At 35.7% G+C, this 25617-nt stretch overlaps 1 protein-coding gene and 1 long non-coding RNA gene across 51 annotated transcripts in view; both read right to left on the minus strand.

Moving 5' to 3' along the window:
- ADGRL3 (adhesion G protein-coupled receptor L3) overlaps positions 1-25617 on the minus strand; it is an 850050-nt gene that overhangs the window by 807354 nt on the left and 17079 nt on the right. The window lies entirely within an intron of this gene.
- Positions 417-21613, minus strand: LOC144581957 (uncharacterized). Its single transcript, XR_013533467.1, has 2 exons — positions 10621-21613; positions 417-8393 (listed from the first exon to the last, which is right to left on the minus strand). It is a non-coding gene; the product is annotated as an uncharacterized LOC144581957 (long non-coding RNA).

The following is a 25617-nucleotide window of genomic DNA, read 5'->3' on the forward strand; positions in this document are numbered from 1 at the left end:
CCTTCAAACAGCTAACAGGCTTCCTTGAAGAACAACTTAATTGGTCTGGAAGACATTCACTCACCTCATTTAATAAATATTTACTGAACACCAACTACATGCTTGTTCCTCTACAGGGCAACGAATGTACCACAGTGTGGCATAACAGACACAATCTCCATCCTCATTGAGGTTACAATCAGAACAGAGAATCAGATATCAAACAGATGATCAAGCAAACATAGGAATAAATGCTGCCCAGGAAAAAGTGTGTGGGGTGAAAGATGACGCTCTAGGTAGAGACAATAGTCTGCACGAACATTCTGAATCAACAAAGATGCACAACTGAAGAAACCGTTCAGGGTACTGCAGCAGAGTTGGCCCTGGAGAGAGTGATGTGAGAGGAAGCTGGAGGGATGGATGGAAGCCATAGTACCTGGGATCTGGCCATACTAATTATTTGGATTTTTATTCTAAGAATAATGCAAAGAAAATAGTTAATCAAGGAATTACATGATCAGCTCTATTCTGACATCTAATTAATGCTAAATACTATAGCAAATATAAAACTGTGAGCCTACATACTCATGAAAACTATCACAAACACCTTTGTTATCTTTATGAAATCATCCTATCTCTTTATTCACCTAATCTCTAAATTTTTTCTATTTTTAAGGCCCAAATGAGTTTTATTTGCTTCATTTGGACATTTATCATATTGTTTGAATGCTTCCTTAGAATTATAAAAGATTTATACTCTCGCTATAAATCTTCACAATGTTTTATATGTATGTGTGTGTGTATATATATATAGATAAACACACATGCAGTTTTTTCATCTAAAATGAGTATAACAACATATTTTTTTAAGATTTTAAAAGAACTAATGCATAAGATTAAACAGTAAGTGCTCAATAATTATTATACATTACAACTAGATATAATGGCCACTAAAATCATACCTATATGGTTTCAACAAGATCTTTTATTATTTCATTCAACATTATTTATCAAGCATGTCCTATATCCCTAGCCCTATGCATAAGATTGTAATGAACAAGATAAATTAGATTCATCCTTGATGAAACTTACCTTGAACAAGTAAATGCATGAATAAAAAATTACAGCTTGTAGCAAGTATCAAAAATGAAATGAACATTTATGGAAACTCTGCCAGCAATCCATGAGTATATCCCTAGCAAAGCATTTATAGATAGCTCTACATACCTACTGAACTTTCTAAAACTTTGTTTTAAAAAATGAAGTTAATATAGAAAACTAGCACCTATTCAATTAAATTTTATTTCAGCACTAAGAGTTAAAAATTACAGATCAAAGACATCTAAGATGCTTAAGCTCTGCTTTATTTGAAAGAAAAATAAAGTTTTCTGATACTAAACTTGTGACGCGGAAAGTCTTCCTTTGAAATGGGCAGATCAGGAAATCTTGTAAGATCCTTTTGGAAAATGCTAATGCTATGGCTTGTATGTATTTGTCCCCTCAAACGTCATATGTTACAACCTAAGACCCATTGTGACAGTATTAAGAGAAGGGGACTTTAGGAGGCGATTAAATTATGAGGGCACTGCCCTCACGAATGGGATCAGAACCCTTATAAAACATCTCCAGGGAAATGGCTAGGCCCCTTTTTGCCCATCCACTTTCCATCAGTGAGAACACAGTATTCCCCCTTCTACCATTCAAGGATGGAGTAATGGTGCCTTTTCAAGGCAACATCTGGAAAGCAGACAGTAGCCCTTGCCAGACACCAAATCTTCTCATGCCTTGATGTTAAACTTCCCAGCCTCCAAAACTGTGAGTAATAAGTTTCCTTTATGAACCACCTAGTCTCAGATATATTATAAAGCAGAACAAATGGACTAAGACAGTCGCAATGAGGTAGGCCTAAAAACTGAAGTTGTTTTTACGCCTACCTAAAAACTTTCAAATAACCAACGGCCTCTGAAAGTGAACTAAATGCACACTCACGTAAGCATTTGGGTTGATGAACTTAAACATCACAGCCAGTTCTTTCTCAAGAATCTATTTCTTAACTATTTTCTAATTCTAACATAAGGCTCCATTTCAATGTCATATTTTGTTTTACCTATTTTGAATGAAAGTGATACACTGAAAGAAAATCCTGTTTTCTCTTCATGCTAAAATTTCATTACATTCAAGCACCACTTAAATTCTCATTGAAATAAAGCATTATATTTCCTACTTCTTCTTTTTTTCCTGCTTTTCATTTGAAAATCTACCTTGACTCATTTTGTTACTCCTTCTCTGTGTTTGTATTTAAGTGGGTAGGTAGCAAGCAGTGGAGATAGAGATTTAGACTGTCAATCATTCAGTCCACTCAGAGTTTAAGTGTTCTGTTTGTTGTCTCCTGGGAGAGTATCATCCATAGTAACAAATGTAAATGCATTTACTTTAGGGCTATTTTAATAGCCATCAGTGGAGTGGAGAGGGGGAATTCTATATAGAACGAAGTCTCTCTAGGCACTAGGGATTAGCAGTAATTTCCTTTTTGAATATTAATGGCTAAAGTTTCATCATGCTGAACTGTGATACACATTAAGCAGTCAACCACATATTTAGCATCTCTATAAAATATCACCCCACTGTCTACCTCCACAGCCTTAAAAATATAGCCTGCATTGTTCACATAGGCAAATTGCTCCAAGTTTAGATGGATATTTCATCACTCGTGCTTTGACTCTCCCAACCACCACCGTTTTTGTAGAACCCATTTAAAACAAAAAAAATGAAAACAGCCAGTGCTTGGTGGTAGTTTTAGAAAGAAGAACCAACCTATCTATAAGGATTTCTTGAAGGAGTAACTATGAAGAAAGGCTAGACTGGAGGCACAAACGCCTTTCTGAAGAGGAGGCAGAAATGTACATAATGCACACAAGAGTGTCTAATGCAGCTCTGAAATAAGGAGTTTAATTATTCTGTAGGTATCTAATATTTTTTTATTTCATAAATAAGCCAAAATAATTATTTTATTTCATAAATAAGCCAAAATAATTATTTTTGTATTTTTAATGTAGGTTATCTACAAGAATGAGTTTTACTTCATATACACAGTGTTTTAACCATAATGATTGCTCATTAATGTATACCATGCGCTCTATGTGAAATATGTTTCAATCTTCAAATAATTCTATTATGATCTTCATTTTACAGATGAGGACACTGAGAATTAAGTTGTTAAATAATTTGCCCTAGGAGATGGCATAATCATAATTTCAATCTAGGTCTGCCTGAAGGAAAACTCCAACTCTTAACTCCACTGACTGTCTGTAATTGGGGCTCATCAACTTTAGGTTGACCCTCAAAATAGCTGTGGATATACAGTAGGTGTTACTGATATAAGCACAATCGAGAAACCAAGACTTTGGGCTTGTTCAGACAAACACACACATGCAAACACACACACACACACACACACACACACACACACACATAGAATTTACCCTTTAATGAAACTAATGTTTAAGTCCCACTATGAAGTATGTAGATAAACCTTGAAAACAGAATCTTATAGAGATAACAGAGAGTATAAGGGAGTTGAAGATATTTTTATACTAAGTGAATTCTCAATTTGTTAAAATGTAGTAATACAGTGAATACGTATTTTGATAATTTTAACCTCTCTCATAAGAAAGATCTAAAGATGTAAGGAGGACACAGTGGCTTTATTTGCTGCAGTACTTAGTTTGTGCTCTTGTGCTATAAGAACAAATGCTAATTACTGTTCAACCCTAATGCTAATCTCAGCATCTGCTAATTAAAAGATCACATCTTCTGCAAAGTCAGCATTCCCATTCAAATGAAAACATTAATCAGTTTAAAAAATTCAAAATCAATCAGCTGAAAGGAGAGAGTTGTAGGCTTCCAATGAATTGATAACAGCACAAACCCAGGAATGCAAAAGAGCAAGTGTCAACTTACGTGTCTCAGCAACAGACTCACACTGTTACAAAAACTACCCAGAAATGTATTGCATTGTGTTTCAATATTTCATCCTGACCTTTTCACTACATATGATTTTTATATGCAAAATGACAATACCATGTGGCTCCTAAAAGGGCCTTGTTTTCAATTGAATGTGCTAGAGATGTGATTACCAACCAGATTTTCAAAATAGATGTTACAGAGTTTTCAAAAAGCTACTGCTACTTCGTGAGATAATAACTGCAGAGGAGCTCAGTTGTATTAATTATTTAACAGCTGGGGTTTTGTTGTTGTTGTTTGTTTTGTTTTTTTCTGGGTTTGTTGTTGTTGTTGTTTTGTTTTGTTGTCTTTTCTTTTTCAAAGCAATAGTTCTGTTTTTTATGGTCCTTAACAGTATTCAGAACACCCAAAGTGCAGACTGGGATTTTATTTCAGGGTTAAATCAAAAGAGGCATCTTTCTCAGATTCACTCATGGAGCCGTCAGAGACAAAGGACTTAGATTTTGCTAGTGATGATCTCTTCCATCACATTTGGTGCTCCTCCTTATGTCATAGAAATAAGGACTAACAGAAATATTCTCTCTTTGTAGCAAAATACAGCAAACATATTTCTGTTAGAAAAATGAATATTTAAAAAAACCAATGAAACCGATGACCAAAACAATAAAAATTATCACTTCCGTATGGATAAAATATAGCAATATAAAAATACTTCACTTAATACTACTTAAAATTGAAAGGATTTAATAGATAGAGAATTTCCTATAGGCACAATGATATACACTTTGAAAATGTAAGGATTCCTAACATTTTTCAGAATCTCATTGCTAACTACTCATGCATTAAAAGAAAACGCTGTAGGGAAAATAAACTTAAGTGAACTTTTGCTGCTACAACAATAATGTAAAATATAAGAATATGAATTGGGACTACAACAGTGAAGGATTAAAGTTTCTTTTCATTTTGAAAAATAAATAAGTAAATATTATATGTGAATTCACATGCAGAGCAAATGACATTAATGTAATAATATCTGAAATAGGAAGTCAAATTCATAGCCTTGTTTATCTAAAAAGGTAGGAAGAACTCAGGCCCAGACAGATTTACAATAATGATTTCATCAGGCAGACAAATAGTTTTGATATATACCACGCTGAGAAAACTTAGCTCTAATTCACTTTATTGAATTAAGAAATGAGTAACAACTTCATGTGACAATTATATTTCAAAGAAATTATTACTGAAATTTACTGTGTTTTCCTTAGTTAATAAGGTAGACAACATGAGCCTATATATCTTACACTGACCTCTATTTATGGAGGCTAAAAATCATTAAAGATAGTTTGCAATCATATTGATTTATACTCATAAAAATTTCATTTCATACATATAACCTTTGAAAAATCTTATTAGAACAACAAAATAATATTTGTATGTAGTAAAGAGTATTTCCACCTAATACCAAAAAATAAACAAGAAGAGTTTTGAATGGTATAAATTTTTATCACTGCGATACACAGAGTAGGAAAATAGCCAAGGTGATCACCAAAGGAAAAGCTCCTGGGTATCTCACCTGTGATCACATTACAAAGAAAAGGATTCACTCTCTTGTGCTTAGAAACACTGATAAAGAGGCCTGGCAAGGCAACTCACGCCTGTAATCCCAGCATTTTGAAGGCCAAGGCAGGGGTGGATAACCTGAGGTCAGGATTTCAAGACCAGCCTGGCCAACATGGTGGAACCCCATGTCTACTAAAAATACAAAAATTAGCTGGACATGGTGGTGAGTGTCTGTAATCCCAGCTACTCAGAGGCTGGAAAAGGAGAATCACTGAACCCAGGAGGTAGAGGTTGCAGTAAGCAGGGATCAAGGCACTGAACTCTAGCCTGGGCAACAAGGCAAGACTCCATCAGAAAAAAAGGAATAAAGAAAGCATGCATAGAAAATAAATGATCACTCAGAACAAACTTGCTAGATCCAAAATTCACAGAAGCTGATATGCACAAACGAAATGTGACCTTATTAATTTACAAAGACAGATAACCTTCACAGGGATCAGAATATTAGGGGTCCCACCTGCTAGTCCATTCTCTTCCTAAAAGCTGGCTTTGGAGAAGTCAAACAAACATGGAAATGGAACAAAAGGGAATTAACTAACTCATATACTTAGAGGCTTCCATGGGTTAGTCAAATTATCTATCTTACCATAGGGATGTACTTAGCCAACAGGAACAGGATTTATTTTCCATAATTCCACAGTGAACAGCTCTTATTTTGAGTGATGCATTATTTCAGGTTTGGTGATATTCCAACCCACTCCTAGGAAAGCTCCTGGCCAGGGAGTAATTACACGCCTATACTTTTTCCATCCTATACCCATCTCATTGTTTATGGAATTTGTAGTTTGCTTCTTTCTCACTTCTATAAGCAACACTTTAGTCTAACAAGCTCTGTCATATTACAATATCATTCTGAACTATAAACAGTGTAATTTGTAAAACTTATAATCAATGACCTAGCCAGAAAAGATTTATTAATTTAAAAACTGGCCAAATTATAAGTTTATACTACAAAATAAATTAGCAATCAACTAGTTCTCAACCCTTTCTTAATTATCACAAATATAGTGTAAAAACATAGTACAGTTGAGTACTTTCATTTAATACATATCTACTGAGTACAAATTGTAGATAAGCAAGGCACGTTTTTGCAATGAGGATTGGGAAGCTGGAGGACTTAACATTTACTGAATGTCTTCTACTCATCGCTCTACTAGAAAAACAAGAAGGTAATTTCTCATTTATTTCTTATACCCATAAAGTAGATACTGTTATCTATATGTGCACAAGAGAAAAGAGGCTCATTTCCATCTCTTCTGGGACCTTGTTTGGTTGGTTGCCTTGTTTTGCTCACATGTTCACTTCTGGCTAACGTGCTACTCATAATCACATTCAAGCATCTCACATCTTGAAAGAGCAAATGAGCAAGAAGCAAACAAAAACCAAACTTCACAACTGTCTATGATTCTTGTTTGGACACTGCCAAAACCTTCCTTTTCACTTTCCCAACCAATGGGGAAATAATTTACACCTGCTGTCTGCTACTACCCCTCATTCAGCCATCAACATACTGCAGTCGTCTTTCAGGTAACACCACCCTTCACTTAAACTGCTCTATAAAACAACACTAATTACAGTTGAACAAGAACTTCGAAACATTCTATTTCTTTGCTTCTAAGTTCCAAGCTCTCTGACGGTTCCTCCAAGTTCACTGACCATTTTTTCTTATTTCTCTCTTCTGATTTCTATTCTCTAATATGAGCATTCTCCGTAGCTTTCTCCTTGGCCAATTCTATGCCCATTCCTTCTGCTTCCTCCTAGAAATTAATCCATATACTTGGTCTCAACCTGACAGAATTTGGCTGTGTCCCCATCCAAATTTCAACCAAAATTCCCACATGTTGTGGGAGGGACCTAGGGGGAGGTAACTGAATCATGGAGGACGGTCTTTCCCATGCTATTCTCATGATAGTGAATAAGTCTTATGAGATCTAATGGTTTTATCAGGTGTTTCCACTTTTGCTTCTTCCTCGTTTTCTCTTGCCACCACTATGTAAGAAGTGCCTTTTGCCTCCTGCCATGATTCTGAGGACCCCCTAGCCATGTGAAAGTGTAAGTCCAATTATACTATTTTTCTCTTCCCAGTCTCAGGTATGTCTTTATCAGCAATATAAAAACAGACTAACACACAACCTCTGCCCAAGATGCCAAAATCTACACCTCTAGCCCAGTTGTACTTCTAAGCTCTGTAAGTCTTTATCCAGCCTATATCCACTTGTAAGGGATAGAAATGTCCTATGTTGAAAATAATATCTCTCCCTTTCCCATCAATTTTTTTCATAATCTTCTAGGACCACAAAATGACATCACCTTCCTCTCTATCCCTCAAGAAAATGAGCTATAAATTAACCTAGGCTGCTTTACCTTTATTGTCCATCTTTAATTTAGTCATAGATTACTGAAGATTTCCTTAGAACCTTGTACATCCAGTACACATTCCCTACGGCTTTAGTACATCAAGGCTCAGAATTAGGCTCTTACCTACCTTCCCAGCTTTAATCCTCAGAATTCTTGACTGTTCCTAAAAACTTGCAAAACACACAAACACATACACACCACTTTCATTTCCTTATTCATATTCTTTTCATTTATACATTTATTTCATTTACCCATTTCCTTAACTATGCTGTTAACATGTTTGTATTTAACTTCCTTGCATATCTTGACATCATCAAGTCGTTGTTCAAATATCTCATTCTCAATGAAGCCTCCCCAGCTGCCTACTTAATAGAACAACCTGCCTTCTATGCCTCCAAATCAGTCTCAATCGCCTTATCCTGCTCTTCTTCTTCTTTCCTCCAAAGGATTTATTATCATCTTCATCAATCTTGCTAAAGCAGAAAGAAGAAAAAAAAAAGAGTAGTATAATGGTAGAAAAGTAGGGCAAACCATGGTCTTAAAAAGCAGAGGAAGGTAAAATTTTCTAAAAAGAGATTTAAAAAAATAAAAGAGTAACTGAAGAAATTTTACCCACCTACTTCAGTCATTCAAATGCCTACATAGATGGCACAGCTCTAAGTGAAAGTATGTACGTGGAAGCTCTTAAATAAAACCTAAGTTTAATACCTTAAATGATATTAGATGATATTATTATTATTACTAGGGAAATATTACATTTTCACTAATGTAATCAAATAAACTGGATAATGACTTTTTCCTAATTTTAGTAGTAATTGTAATATAAGTAAATCTATTTGAAAAGTCTATATGAATATTCAAGCACATCATTCTGCAACAGAACTATATTATAGAGTAATTGAAGCATCATCGCTAACTAAATCTAAGCTGACATGGAAGCAAGAAAACTATGAGTCTGATTACAATGTTGGGCAAGTCAGTCCTGATGACAGTTTCACAGTATAGCACTGCCTCCCACTTTGGCTCTATTCTGGCAAATATCCTCATAAAGCTGAGGGCTTATCTCTAACATCATATTCTAAGTGTCTTTACCAACCTAATAATTACCTTAAAGCACATTTTCTATGTTCCAGGCACTGTTCTAAACAATTTACACGTCTCAGGTGATTTAATCCTTATAATAATCCTGTGACAATAATAATAATTGCAAGTGCTATTATTACCCTACTTTAAAGATGAATAAGCTTGTTTTTCCAAGTGGCATTGTTGGAGCTGGGCACAGTGACTCACACCTGTAATCCCAGCACTTTCGGAGGCCAAGGAAGGTGGCTCACTTGAGTTCAAGACCAGCCTGGCCAAGATGGTAAAACCCTGTCTCTACTAAAAATACAAATATTAGCCAGGCGTGGTGGTGCATGCCTGTTATCCCAGCTACTTCAGAGGCTGAAGCAAGAGAACTGCTTGAACCTGGGAAGTAGAGGTTGCAGTGAGCCGAGATCACACCATTCACTCCAGCCTGGGCAACAAGAGTGAAACGTCACCTCAGAAAAAAAACCAAAGCAACGTTGATGGTCACTGGAAAAGCTGAAATTCAAACCTAAGAAAATAAGCTCCAAAATTGATATTCTATCTCTTTAGAACACTTTGATAGTTGGCTTAAATCCAAATAAGAAAATATAATATAAGCTTAAAAATTTGATCATTTACTCTTTAACAAGCATGATTCTGAGTGCTTTATACGCATCAAAACATTTGACCTTGACAGCAATGCCAGAAGGGATATATAATAATTCTCTCCACTGTCTTCAGACCAGGAGACTGGGGCTCCAGGAGATTAAGCACTTGCACAAGGTCAAACCTGTTTACAATTTTCCTAATATATCTGTCTAGCAATGCTTCCCCACACACTGCTTCCTTTGTTTCTTTATGCAAAGCTAGTGGTCTCATTCTAGCATTGTAATATTATGGAATCATAATTACCTCCTCAGCATTATATGCTGAAATGCACTCCTCCCAAGGTACTGTAATTACAATGCAGGTATCTGATACTATGGATACCTTTTATTAATTTATATTTAGAACTTACCATGTGCCAGGCAGTTGGTTGGGCCCAAAAGATAAAATGAAGAACACTGTTACCACCCCTCGACCTCTTACTTATTTATGGGAAATAAAGCAAGTAAATACAGTTACAAAAAGTCCTGAGAAGCACTGTGGCAAAGGAAGTGCAATTGCTAAGGAAATGCACAGAAGCACAACCTCACCTAGATGTGGGGGAGGCAATGACTAATCTGAGCCCTGAGTGATAAGTTTGAAATAGCCAGGTGAAGAAGGAAGGATAGAGACATAGAAATAAACTACCATGTTCTCAAAGAAAGAAAAGAATGAAGACACAACACTGAGAGGCTGGTTGTCTTCTGTCTCTCCACTCCACCCCCACAACCCCTAGAAATTATTTCCCTGGGGGAATCAGCTGTTGGTCTCTTTTTCCACCAAATCCTCTCACCTGAAGACATAGGATGTCTTCCAATTTCTGTTTCTGCCTCACCCAATTGCCAGTGATATGTGAAAGTATAATATGAGCATAAGTCTAGAATATGAATGTTGTAAACGTAAACAAAGTAAAATATTCAACTGAGATAATATTGATTGATGGCACATGGCTTAGTTTCATTACAACCAACTGACATTGTGGCGCACCTGGGTCTAGGGCTTCCTCAGACTTTTTTCCACTGATCTTCGTTATTGGTCCACTCCCCAAAACTGGACTTCCGCCCAGTTTACTTGTCTGACACAATAATTCATTAGTGGTATGTTACGGGGCCACTTTACCCACAGAGATGTCTGGAAAAGCAAATAATTTTCAAGTAAGCATAAAAAATCCTGCTTGGACTAGATGTTTACACTGGACAAAAACCTGACAGATTGTGACCAAGCCACCCTGTCTGTATCAGCACTTTTCCCCAGGAGGTTGTACTCTCTCAAGATTCAAATTTTAGAAAATGAACTGCAAATTTGATATGTTTCGATGGATTATTAGCCAAATCCAGATACAAACTCCTAATTAGTGCTCTGCAATATATTGTCACATGGTTAAATTATACCACTATAAAACTCATACATAATAGATAGATGCAATAAACAATAATTTGTATTTTTTATAAACATAAGCTGCAGGCCACACACAGTGGCTCACACGTGTAATTCCAGCACTTTGGGAGGCCAAAGCAGGAGGGTCACCTGAGGCTAGAGTTCAAGAGCAGCCTGGGCAACACAGTCAGACCTCACCTCTACAAAAAATAAAAGAAAATGAATAAATAAAAACATAACCTCCAAATCAAAGAAACACACTCAGGATGAAAGGTTTAAATAATGTGGGAAAGAATCCATCTCTCCTTATAATTTCTTAATAACTTTTGCAATTAACCCCACATTACTAAGAATAAAGGCTGCAGCATATGAAACACTTACAGTATTTGAGAAGCCTACTAAGCACTGTTTCATTTTAATCTAACCAAGAATAATCTTGAAAATCTAAAGAACTCAAATCTAAAGAATTCAAATGTGTTACAGTAACAATAATAATAGTAGTAGAATGGCTGCCAGCCATGGAGCACTCCCTGTGTGCCAAGAAGTGCGTTAAGGGCTTCTAGCAGACAGTCATGGTTGCTTACCATCACTATGCAAGAGAACCTTCATTTTATTCACCATCACAATGTGCATCTTTTAAAATTACTGGCTTTCCAGACACCCTTGTAGCGAGGGTGAACCTATAACACTGATGAAAGACATACGAGCTGAGTATTTTCTAGGAAGTTTTTTCTCTCTCAATACTGATCCTACCCCTTTCGACAACCTTTCTTCCACCTTTACATTGCTGATATGAATGCCTGAAATGTGAGGGGCTCAAAATGAAGCATCTTTGCTGCAACCACGAGGACACATGTGACATAAAAGCAACATTATGAGGCTAAGGGACCAGAAAGCAAAATGAAGAAAAGGTGTTATCTTCATTATGAACTTGCTATACCAGTTTTGGACTAATTATCATTGAACTTCTTATTACAGTATTAATAATAAGCTCTATTTCATTAAATAATGCATATTTACATGCATTATTTCCTTTAAATTTTTACCTTGTTGGATTTAGCAATATTCATATTCTAGGAGGCTAGTAAAATTAAAATGCCCTTATGGTAATATTTTTACCACTATAGTAGTAAGGGGTAAATTTATTAAAGTCACCTCTATTTTATAGCATTCTTCTTTTCTAATTAGTTGCAGCACTCCTAATTTATTGCCACCAGTAATCTTTTACCTCCTAGCACTGGTAAGATTGCCTGATTATCAGCCTATTCTTACCTATATTTTGACAAAGCACTTATATGTTATGATATTCTCTAAATTCAATTGTTAGTAAATCAGAAAATCTTTAGCTAAATGAAAATAACAGACACACCAAAATTAAGTGACAGGAATTTTAATAATGTACCTTCCAATTACCCAGCAATGAGAGCTCCACTAAGTTTTCCTCAACACTCTGTCAATATATTATCTTGTGGTACACAGTGATTCAAAAATCCCCAAATGATAACATCCTTAAAGAATTACAACTAAAATGTATGGTTATTATAAATTTAACACTGTGCTGTGTCCTATTTGTATATCAGCTCATTAATTTCAACACTGATGATGTAAGTACTATTGGGATGTCCAATTTTCAAGAGACTCAGAAATATGCCAGTGTCACGTGGTTAGGAATCGATAGAGCTAAAACCCAAATTCAGGATAGTCCAGCTTTAAGACATTTTTGAGACTTTATGGTTAGAAACACTTAAAGATCAGATACTAAAGTGAATTTTCCTAAAGTACATTCTATCATCTATCTATATAATACGTGTGTTGGTATATGTGTGTGTATAGATATTTATACATACATGTATATGTGTGTATATATATACACATATGTGCATTCACATGTGTATATGTGTGTATACACATATGTATATGTACATCTGTGTGTGTGTGTGTGTGTGTGTATATATATATATATATATGAGACAGGGTCTCACTCTGTCATCCAGTCTGGAGCTCACAATCAACAGCTCACTGCAGCCTTAAGCTCCAGGGCTCAAGTAATCCTCCAGCCTCAGCCTCCCAAGTAGCTGGTCACATGCCACCATACCCAGCTATTTTTGTTTTACTTTTTTTGTAGAGATAGAATCTTGCTGTGTTGCCCAGGCTGTTCTCAAACCCCTGCACTTCGATAATCATATCACCTTGGCCTCCCAAATTGCTGGAATTATAGTCATGAGCCACCATGCCCAGCCTAGAGTTCTGACTCACAGGGTCATTTAATATTAGCCTGGCTTCTTTCCACATATTAACAAAATTAAAATTACTCAATACAGAATTAAAAAAAAACAGTTTAAAAAAAAATAAAAGCAACACTTCCAGTGTTACTCTGAACAGCATGAGGTATACTCTGTTAAAATTCAAATCTAAAAAAAAAAATTATTTCTAGTCCCAAATTAAAATTCTCTCAGAATAGTACAATAAAGTTAATAATGTCCATCCAGATAGGGCTACCAAAGTAATTACCTTCATTGACTCATTAATAACTATTTACAAGATTTACTTCAAGAAGTTGCTGTCTATATAATTCATTTGGTATAGATTATTTTATAAGCATTCTTTATTTATACACAAGTAAATAAGGCTTAGGTAAGCACATAAGCAAAGACAGAAACACAGGAAAACCCGAGCCTACTGGGCAAACAGTTGGCTGGGTGAGAGTTAAGAGCGTACTGGAGACCACCTTAAAATAATCAATGCCTGGGCCTACAGGCTAGAAGAGCACAGCTCTCACCTCTAAGGCCCTTGCTTTTTTTCTACATCACAGTCTCTCTCAAGTAAAAAGACATTTACTGTATCTGTATGTATGCCAGATACCATACTCAGCTGAAGCACACAAAGGTAAGTAAGAGGAAGGTATGGTGGATTACACCTGTAATCCTAGCACTGTGGGAGGCTAAGGTGGGTGGATCACCTGTGGTCAGGAGTTCAAGACCAGCCTGGCCAACATGGTGAAACCCCATCTCTACTGGAAGTACAAAAATTAGCTAGGCGTGGTGGCAGGTACCTGTAATCCCAGCTCCTTGGGAGGCTGAGGCAGGAGAATCACTTGAACTCTGGAGGCAGAAGTTACAATGAACCCAGACTACACCATTGCACTTACTAACTGTTGTTGACAAAATAAAAGGGATTTAATTTATGCTGTAGTGTAAGTTTAGACATAAAGACAAATTTCTCCACATAATGGGTTGTTAAACATGTTAAGAACTAAGGAAGCCCTTTTACAAATAATATAAATTTTCATCTATCAAAGTTTGCTCTTCCTAAATTTCCTCTCAGTCTAGTTTTAATCTAGAAAATTTACATTTTAGCACTTCCTACTCTCTACTATATATAGTGGTTATTGTAATTGATGACACTGATGAGTTCTATAATTTCATAGTATTAAACATCTAAACATCAAATTAGAATATTGAACTTGACTCTATATCCTCAACCACATGGAAATGTAGAATGTATCATGCTGCTGAGATCATTGAAATGAGATAAAAATAAAATGTTAATATCAGTAACATTTAATTTCCTAAAATAGCAATGATATTCCTTTTCTCAAATAGAAACATTCAAAAATGTACTTCAGAATAAGAAGAAAGGACATCAACATTCTCATAGCATCATAGGCTTGTCAAAATTCTGTCATTACTTTTTAAAAAGTCAATAATAGCAAAACTTGCCAACTTTACATAGTTACAGCTATAAATTATTCCACTTCTCTTTTTAAAAAACTCCCATATTAGTGGAAACGCTGCTGAAATCTGAAAAAGATCTGCAATTAAGTTAATAGAATTGTATGAATGTTAAATTTTCTGATTTTGATAAGTGGACTACAGTTATGGAAACGGCAATATTAGAAGCCCATAATTAAGGAGCATACAGGAATTATTTGTACTATTTTTGGAACTTTTATCTAAATCAGCAATTTATCCAAAATAAAAAGTTTAAAACAATTCCTAGCTCTTTTAACACAAAATTTCTTAGTAGAAGGCTGAGCAGCCCAGATGCTACAGAGCATTAACAATGACCATTTCAAATATTCAAAGCTTTAGAATATCAGCAGATTGCAGCATATGTTGACTGTGTTTAACAATAATCACTTTGATTTTTGACAAAAGAATAGTTTTACAAAGATGGATCCATGAATGATAAATGAAAATCTAAGTGCTACATTTGAATGTGGGAGGAAAAACATTGTATTTCGTTAGTTATAAAATTTCACACTCAGCTCAGTCAAGAAAAGAATTTAAAAACAGATAATTCTTTCCCATAATGACTATGATATAACTCTCAGAGATCAGAGATAAGAAATTCTTTATGAGAAAAGGAGTGCTGGGCACCATGGCTTACACCTATAATCCCAGTACTTTGCGAGGTAGAGGCAGGAGAATCACTTGAGTCCAGGAGTTCAAGGCCAGCCTGGGAAACACAGGAAGGCCCCATCTCCACACACAAAAAAAATTTTTAACTTAGCTGGGCATGGTGGTGCACACTACATTCCCTGCAACTCAGGAGGCTAAGGTGGGAGAATTGCTTCAGCTTAGGAGATTGAGACTGCCATAAGCCATGATCCGCTTCCTGCAGTGAGGTTGAGACTGCAGTGAGCCATGATCAGATCCCTGCACTCCAGCCTCGGTGACAAAGCAAGACCCTGTCTCAAAAGAAAAAATATTCAGTGCCAGAAAAAAAGACAAAAAACCTCCAAGCCAACTTCTGCAGACATTCTTATGAAGGCAAACAAAGCATTACCCCTTCATTCATGCAACATACATTATGATGTCCTATTATGTGCTAGGCACTATAATTCATGTTAAGCTTCAGAAAATAGAACTTAAAAAGACTTCATAACTGGCCGGGCATGGTGGCCCAAGCCTGTAATCCCAGCACTTTGGGAGGCTGAAGTGGGCAGATCACGAGGTCAAGAGATCAACACCATCCTGGCCAACATGGTGAAACCCCATCTCTACTAAAAATACAAAAATTAGCTGGGCGTGGGGGCATGCATCTGTAGTCCTAGCTACTCAGGAGGCTGAGACCCAGGAGGTGGAAGTTGCAGTGAGCCGAGATTGTGCCACTGCACTCCAGCTTGGTGCCTGGTGACAGAGTGAGACTCTGTCTCAAAAAAAAAAAAAAAAAAAAAAAAGATTTCATAATCATTTAGATATAAAACTTACTCCCAAAGCAAGGATTACTCAAAAATTAAATTCTAAATATCTAAAAGAGATTAAAAATGATTTCACAGTAGGATATCTTTCCCATATATCCTTCATGAGAGTTCAAATATCTAAATTTATGAAGATAATGGCATTCCACTCTTTAATAGCTTTATTTATTCAGGGGGTAGTAGCAAATAGTTGGATTTTTGTAAAGTACCTATTTTCTGTAGTGTTTCATTTTTCTCCTAACACCTAACCATCCCAAATAGAGGGAAATTACAACTTCATGCCACATTCCTACATGAGCTACTCCTCAAATAGTCGGCCAGGCACTTTGAAATAGAAGTACAAAATTCTCAGCGTCTTCTTCCATCATCCCATCAAGTAAGGCAAATAAACAGAGGTTACCTATATTCTACTTTATAATTCAGAGATTACTTACTTTTGTATTTCACCTAAGGTCAAGAACCTGAAAAATATCTTAAAATAAACTCTCTTCTGCTATTCATGCCACATCAAAATCTGAGTTCTGCTATTCACAACCCTAACATAAAATTAACCACACATGGGCACAGAAAACAAGAGATTTCTGACATTGTAGAAAGCGATGGGACATGTGAAACAAACAAGGAAAGGAACAAAGATTTTTCTGGTCTCCTATATTTCAAGCTGAAATGATTTATTTACATTCACAAATCCTAAAGACTGCGTACTTATAGCTAAAATAAACCTACAGTGTTTTCTTTTAAAAAGTAGGCATTAATCACAGCCAACTGGATAACTACAGCTTCTAAGACACCCCTCATAAGGCTAGTAGAAAGGACTGTGGTAATGTCTGATGGAAGGCAGGATAATTGTAATTGTTTAGAAATGTTAATGTTTATGTTCATATATGAACTGAAAAGGAACACTAGAGAACTAAATCTAAGTTGGGCAAAAGTGACTCGCAGGTAACCCAAGATGAGTCATCATAAATTCTAGATGGTAATTCTTGGGGGGGGGGGAACAAAGATTTGGGAGCGGGGAGTACTCTGACAGCTTTTACAGAAAAATGAGAACTTGAGAGCTTTTAGCAAAAGAATTCAGAGAACAAGAAGGTAGAAAGCAGTGATGGAAAAGATATTAAAGAAGACAAGGGAAATATTACTGAATTTTCACGCTGACCATGGGCCAGGAAAGAAAACAGATATGGAACCAAATCCAGAGGACGTAATGAGGTGGAGCTGAGTCACTGAAAGGAGAATGGTTTGACTGTTCACTGGGGGCTCCAAAGAAAGGACTTGGGCTCCTTAAGAATGAAGCAAGCTTAGCTCAGGATAAAACTGGGTATCACTGAAAGAGCAGAAGGAAGTAAAAATAGAAATGCCTATTCAATTGATGTATGTTAATATACATTAATCTATATTTTCCTAAAGTGAATAACAAAGTCGTGTTTGTAATTACTGACACAGACACATCTTGATGTCGTATCGGGAGTGAGTTTCACACATCTTGCATAATGATTCATATTATTGATAGTTAAAGGATACATGTTTATACACCAAGACAGTGCTGAGGTTGAAGGGGATGAGGGCAGAAAAAAATAATGCCCCTATCAGAGTAGAGACAGGAAGGTGGAGAAGTGGGAAGATTATATACTGGCACAACAGCTATGTAAAACAAATATTTCTAAAGTTGTCGGTTTTACATAGCGCTTTAACTGTAAGTCCATCAACTCAAAGATGGTAGGTTTGGCTAGGAACGAATGAGCCCAAGTAACATTCATGAAGCGTCTTAGGTAACAACAGGACACTAAAGGAAGATAGCTCTTCCCACTCCCTGGGATCATTGGATTGCCCTTCTGCTCTGCCAGGCAGCTAAGCTGAAAGCACCAAAGGACAAATTACTAAATTCCAGGGTTGTGTTACAGAGGGTGAAAGGACAAAGCTGATTTATGTTTCTCTTTTCCTTTTCCACCATTAAAATACAAGGCAGATCCTGGGTTAGAAGTGAGAGGACAGGAGAAGGGTTAAGAAAGCATAAAAGAGGGATGCTTTGTCCTTCCCCATTCTCCACAATGCTGGGGGTTCATGCAAACAGGGATGGTTGGCATTACATTCAGAAGATGAAGTTTAATAAATAAGAGGACCCTCTCTTTTTGAATACAGACTGTTTCAAGCTCCATCGCCCCTACGAAAGACATGAGAAACGGTATGCGTCACCATCCAGTCAGAGAAGGCAGTGAGAAGGTGTTTGCAGAACCTTGGAGTCCACCATTCCTTCCCTCCGGGCCCTGCCAAGAATTCCTGAATGACTAAGAGCCTAGAGTAGCATGGAGTTAGCCAGACGGCTGAGTCTGCACCAAGTCCACAGAGAATTCAAGGAAGTGGCCTCAAGCAAGCAGTTGTGTGTTCATTTCTGCACCTCCAAGTGACCACTATGAATTGTTAAACCTCTATTCACATATTTTAAACAACACCATCCCCTGTGCATACACTTCTTTTCTAGCCTTAAGAAATGTAAGGCTAACTTTTCTGCTGGCCTGTTTTCCCTCCAGAGAAAATCTGGAAAGACCCAGTTTTCAGTTTAAACATATAAAGACACATACATAATGCTTTAGTAAGAAGCAATAAATTTTTAATTTGGAAACTTTTAGACCAAAATAAGCCTGTGAATTTAAAGTTTCTGGCCACTATTATATCAAATTGTAAAATTAAAGGATGACTCCCACATTTAGCCAACATATATTTAACGGCAATAAAGACCGAAATTAAGATACATAAACACATATTAAGTATTTATAAGTTCACCCAACAAATTTTAGCTATGGAAAAGTAAGCATATTTAAAGTTTTCTGGAAGCTGAAAGAAAGAGTAAAGATAAAAGTACTTATTGAGGTTATTAGATATGAAATTTTTATCAAATCTGATTTTGAGGCCCCACACGGTATACACGAAAATTATTTTTGAAAATAAAAATTTAAGTATGATTTTTGAAAATAAAAGATATGAAATAATTTTTAAAATATTTTAAGAGTTCTAATTCACTAATATAAAAATTTTGTGAATAGAAAGAGTATCGATTAATTAAGCAACTCATCAAAAATTGAAAATAAGCAGTTAACAAATAGAAACACACTTACCTAGAACTTTATGAACTCATAATTCAGAGTGTTACATTTGGAACCTTTCACAGATCATTCCTTCACTTGAAGTGCTGCATCTGTTAGAATTTTGCTCTTGGAAGCGAATGGCCTGCTTCTCTATCGTTGTTTCTATTGTGTTTCACAAGGCACAGGGAAGCAGACAGAAACTAGCCAATGTAAAAATGACATGGTAACCCAGAACGCCCTAACAATCACTAAGTCACAAACACTCAACACACACCCTCAACATTAGAGAAAAAAAATAAAATCAAAATATGAGTTGTTACCCCATAGTGTGTGGGCAAAACACCCACGATGTTGACACATAAATCTTAAACACAAGTGGAGGCATTTGACCGACAGACACCACCACTCACCAATCTGGTTCTACACCTACTTTCAAAACCACTGTATTTCAGAAGCTGAGAGTATTATTTCACCTCTCCTTCCTCAAGTCACTGAAATAAGAAGGCCAATGAGAAATCCATAAAAGAACAATTTTGCTTCACTCTCTGCTTATACTGTAGGTTGTATCTGTAACTGAAAAGAGCCCATTGAATGTATTTTCTGCTCTTTCATCAGAATGCCGTAGTAAAAGCAAGAAAAAATATTAAAACTATGCATATCATTTCACCCTCTTCCTTGGCAGTCTAAAGTTTCTCCAAAGAGAATTTTGTGAAATGCTTCTAACCAATTTTCTATCCAACAATTAAGAAGAACCCTTTCAAAACTTGCTTTCTTCAGGGTATTGGTAAAACTTGCCTCTTCAGGGTATCGATAAAAATGAGAGAGATAATTTGACTTAAAAAAAAGTCTGACAGTCATCCTTAAGAATTATTCTTAGAGGTGCAAATAAAATTATACCTTCGATCTTCATTTTCTATATTTCCTCAACAAACATTCTAGACAAACATCAACATGAACTGGAAGAATTAGTTAACTCCGGTAATTATTACATCTTGTAGTGGTTTTCTACTATCTTAACAATGTACAATGTTTGTACATTCCATACATTTGACAGAAATCAACAATTGTAACCATAATATCGAACCCCTCATTACAAGTCCTTTTATACAGCTAAGGGCCCCTAAGAGGAAATATCAATTTAAATTTCAAATTTTATTATTATGGGAAAGTGATGTCATTGGTATTGTTTCAAGAGGAAACTATTTTCTTTATAGTCTGGGGTTCCCTATCTTTTTTGACTGCACACGAAGAAGACTAGAATATGGAACCTCATTCCTTACCAATTTGGTTCCTGTACTTACATGAGTCCCTGCCATTCTTCTCACTGGCATTTCCAATGGAGCTTGAAATGAACATATTTTTTTGTCCTCATGCCTTATTTTGTTTTGTTTTGTTAGTCCGGAGTTGTTTTCCTTTAGTGATTTACTTTATGCAACATTTTCTAGGAAGTCAGCATAACTACAGAAGCAAGCACTTTGTCTTACCCAATGCTATAGAACCCAAGTGAATGAGGAATATGTAAAATACTGCTTGTTAATTAATTGTGTTTGAGATAATGGATATGCTAAGTACCCTAATCTGATCACTCTACATTAGATATCAACACATTGCTATGCACTCCATAAATATGTACAATTATGAATTAAAATAAAATAAAAACAAATACATATATTTACACTTCTCCCGTGAATTACAACAGTTTTAAAAGAAAGGTAAAGACAAGGTTTAAGTTTGGGACTAAAGAAAAAATCTTGTCCAGACCACAGTGTTCTGTTTGGACAATACACTTCTCAAGAGTATCTTAACAAGGCATCTAAGTATCAGATTAACACAAACATGAATGAGCATATAATCTAAATAAAAAGTAGAATCAAATTCAAGGCTTTCAGAAGGATGAAAAAAAACAGAATTCATAAAAATAAAATATCTGAAAGGCTTCCCTGCAATTATGGTTATGATGGAGTTGGCACAGCATGGTTTTAACCGCATAGAAGATTAATATTTATTTTCAACAAATGTAGCTAGAAAAATGTTATTATATCTCCTCCTTTTTTCACTAGGAACATGCTGATTGAAATAGATTCATTTATCTAAGCTGACAGCTAGACAAAACTATATTGCGAATATTTTTTATCTCTGATTAAATAAGAACTTCGCAACATCTGGTTTGCTACAACAATTACACGAAATTATCCAAAACAAGTTTTTTGAATATGTTTAAACATGTCACAATGTGTTTAACAGCTCTTTTAATACACTATTCAGAAAAAATAAATGAAATAATAAAGCAACTTACTGTAGAAGTATTAATTCTAATAAGAGACTTAAAAACATTAAGTCTCTTATTAGAATTAATAAGTAATTCGGAAAAATTACGAATGCACTTTTACAGCAGTCAGGATTACAAATCAAATATGATGCTTGGTTACCCAGAATAAGAATTTAAGGATGTTTATGTCCTTTCAAAAAAAATTATATTTTCAGCTATCAAGAGAGGCTTAAAATTGTGTCTCTCTCTTTTAAATACTATAATCAGAGAACAGACAATGTCTTATATTGAAATAGCAGTTCCTGAAGAAGACACAAATACTGACATCATATTGCGAGCCTATCTTTGAAGGGCACGTTCTCACAGGCCAAATATAAAGACACACTGAGTCCTAGTTCATACACATCTACAGGTGCTTTTCAGAAAACCTGGCTTCAAAATGTTCTTGAAAACTATGCTATTTTATTATGCATGTCAATTGTATATTTTTTCTCATAATATCCAATATATTTGCTAAAAATTATTTAAGTATAATCCCTAATTATTACTACATGTTTATAAAACTGTTGCATTCATCATGAAAGAAGTTAATTCAAAATAAAGGTCTCTGAGCTCATGTTCCAGCCTCTGTCACAGTAATTTTTTACAATAGTGACACTGATTTCTTAAACTATCATTTTTAAAGTAAGAGATTTTCTTCAAGTTCTAAAAATAATTGATTTAGGGGAAAATAGGAATTGGGGAAAAAGAAAAACTGTGTCTATCCTAAAACACTAAGTATGCAAACTGTATTTTACAGTCTGTATATATAATGAATATATGCCTACAGAATGTGCTATTAGAAATAAGTAATAAAGGCATTTCTGCCATGCCTATCTGACGCTGTATTCAGGCTTCCATTTGTATCTCACAAATTGCGAGATAATCATTCCTTTCAGAATAAGTCAGAGATAAAAAAGATAGTATGCTACACATGAAGTAACATGCCAGAATGATTCCAAATGGAAGTCCCTGAAGATTGAAAGCATGTCAGATATAAAATGCAATGTCAGTCTTGCAAAAAGAGCAGGAGCAAAGGGGAAAAAAGGAAATGGCTTGAATCACTGTGTTCCACTCCTTTTTTCTACACGAAGCAAGGGTGGTAATAGCGCTAATTTTTTCTAACTGAATCTTGTAATGACTAAACCTTATGCTCATGCATTAGATTACATGAATGAATTTAACTGTCATAATCCTTCTACAAAACAGATATAATCAGCCCTGTGATATAGAGCGTAAACTGATACTTAGGAAGTGACCCAAAGTCACATAGCTGCTATATGGCAGTCCCATTGTTTAGGCTCAGAGTCTTCTGATTCTAAAGCTCATGTTATAAATCACCAGGTATCATGACACAAACAAGTTGTCAGAGCTTGTCCTATTAGCTTTTTAAATCATATAAGACACATTTCACATACGATGTTTCATCTGACATACTAAGCACCCACCTTCAAAAATCAAAACTCATTTTCACAACCAAATACTCTAGCTTATGAAAAGACTAAAAGAATTTCCAGCCATCAATGACTTTATATTTTCTTTTCTTTTCTTTTTTTTTTTTTTTGAGATAGAATTTCACCCTTGTTGCCTAGGCAGTGGCACAATTCTGGATCACCACAACCTCCATCTCCCAGGTTCAAGTGATTCTCCTGCCTCACCCTCCTAAGTAGCTGGGATAACAGGCACCCGCCAACAGGCCAGGCTAAGTTTTACATTTTTAGTAGAGACGGGGTTTCACTATGTTGTCCAGGCTTGTCTCAAACTCCTGACCTCAAATGATCTACACGTCTTGGCCTCTGAAAGGGCTGGGATTACAGGCATGAGCCACTGCACCTGGCCGATGACTTTATATTTTCATAGACGTTTGAAACAAGAAGAGAAAAATAATCGAAAGCCATGGCAGAATGTCAGAAATGCCATAAGAGAGAGATGACAAAGAGCAATGATGAGTTAGAGGACAGAACACAAGGGGAAAATAAAATATTTGCATTATTAATGAAAGCATAAAATCTAAAGTGTTTCATAAGTTCTTAAATAATATAGTCAACTATTTTGTATCTGTCACTCAGAATATTAAACCACTATTCTGTTACAAGAAAAATGTACTGCTCTCTTTCAGGCATCATCAAAACAGGAATTCCCTGACTTCAATATGGGTATTTATAAATGAATCACTATAAACAAAATAAAATATCTTTGTGGTTTGAACCTTCTTGATTAAATTAAATGTAGTTTCAACATCTGCCTTTGTGGTTTTTATATAGCATTTAAAATACAAACATATTAAAAATTCTAGTTACATTACAGGTCTCCAGCGAACAGCTTTTAACTTTCAGGTGAAAAATAAACTGGATAGAACAGATTAACTAACTGGATAGAGAATAACTGCAACCATATCTTACACAGGTAGATCAGTAAAGAAACAGTAACAAAGTTCAGATGAGGTCATTTACCCAATGATGACCATCTCATTTAATTCCTCCATATCTTTATAATCTAATTACAGTACAGCACAGGAGAGTCAAAATGGGCATTATTCAATGTAGACAACTTCTTTACACATGAAACAATTGAGGCCAGAAAGAAGCAGGATCTGTCCTTTGCTGCTTAGTTGAGAAACGGTAAGGCAGTGGCTTAGACTCTCATATAACTGGTCTCTCCACATCCCCTCTTGATGCCTCCTCCAATTATGTCTACACAGAGCAGCCAACACAATCTTTTTAAAACGAAAATCTGATCTTGTTATTACCTTGCTTAAAACCTTTAATGACTTCCCATTACTCCTAAGATAAAATCTCAAAATACTTAATCTTAGAAAACACTACAAATTCTAGATTCCTAGTTAGTAGCCAGATCTCACACGACTTCTCTCAATCCTTATGTTCCAGGTCGTCTAGGCTCTGAGTTCCTCGAAAGAACTGAGCTCCTTTCTCTAAGACTTGAAACAGGAGGTTCCCTTCTTCAGGCAGGACTGCTTGACCAGTTCCTAGATATCCTGAAGGGCACAGCAGGACCCAAAAACCTTCTCTGATGTAGACTGCCTGAGATTCCTGGGTCAAATCTTCTCATAAAATGAAGTATTTTCCCTGCTTAATCTTTATTACATTGTGTTTAATTGTGTCACATGAGAAGCACCAGTGGCTTACACCTATAATCCCAGCACTTTGGGAGGCCAATCCCAGCATTTTGGGAGGCCAAGGCAGGTGGATAACTTGAGTTCAGGAGTTTGAGACCAGCCCAGGCAATATCTCAAGAACTCATCTCTACTTTAAACAACAAAAAATTAGCCGGGCATGGTGGTGCACACCTGTAGTCCCAGCTGCTCATGAGGCTGACATGCATGGGAGGATCCATTCAGTTTAGGAGGTCAAGGCTGCAGTGGGCCATGATAGTGCTACCGCACTCCAGCCTGGGTGACAGAGCAAGACCTTGTTTCCAAAAAAAAAAAAAAAAAAAGCAGCACTTAATACTATTTCTTGATAAATGAATGAAAAAGACTAATGATTCTAAATATAGTATCTCCAATTATAGGACTCTTCCTTTTTTAAAATTTTTATTTCGCTAAGTTAATTTTCCTAAACCACACCTACTTACAATTTGGCCTAAAGACTCCTAAACAAAAATCATTTTTTAAAACATACTTCAGTATTATTTTATTAATATTAAATAATTTGTTCTAAATAATTAAGAAATAATCTTTAGCATTACATACTGTAGAAAGTCCCCCCAAATTTAAATAATAACCTAACCTTAATCCTAGCAGTGAAAAGAAGAGAAAGTCTACAGCCTTTATTAAATAATAATACCACATTTCTCTTAACAATTATCCTCCAGATTGATATTTTACTGCTATCCTTTGACAAATAAGAGTCATAACAATAGCCCTGTCTTTAGCACTGGTACTCCTAAAGCTAGCTCCTCTATTTCTACAGAGTTTCTCAAGGATGACAGATACCAGGTACTTAATAAGTCACTGGGGATGGGAAGAAATAAGGATAAGGATGAGTAGGAAC

This window comes from Callithrix jacchus, chromosome 3, assembly GCF_049354715.1.
Source record: "Callithrix jacchus isolate 240 chromosome 3, calJac240_pri, whole genome shotgun sequence".
Taxonomy (NCBI): Eukaryota; Metazoa; Chordata; class Mammalia; order Primates; family Cebidae; genus Callithrix; species Callithrix jacchus.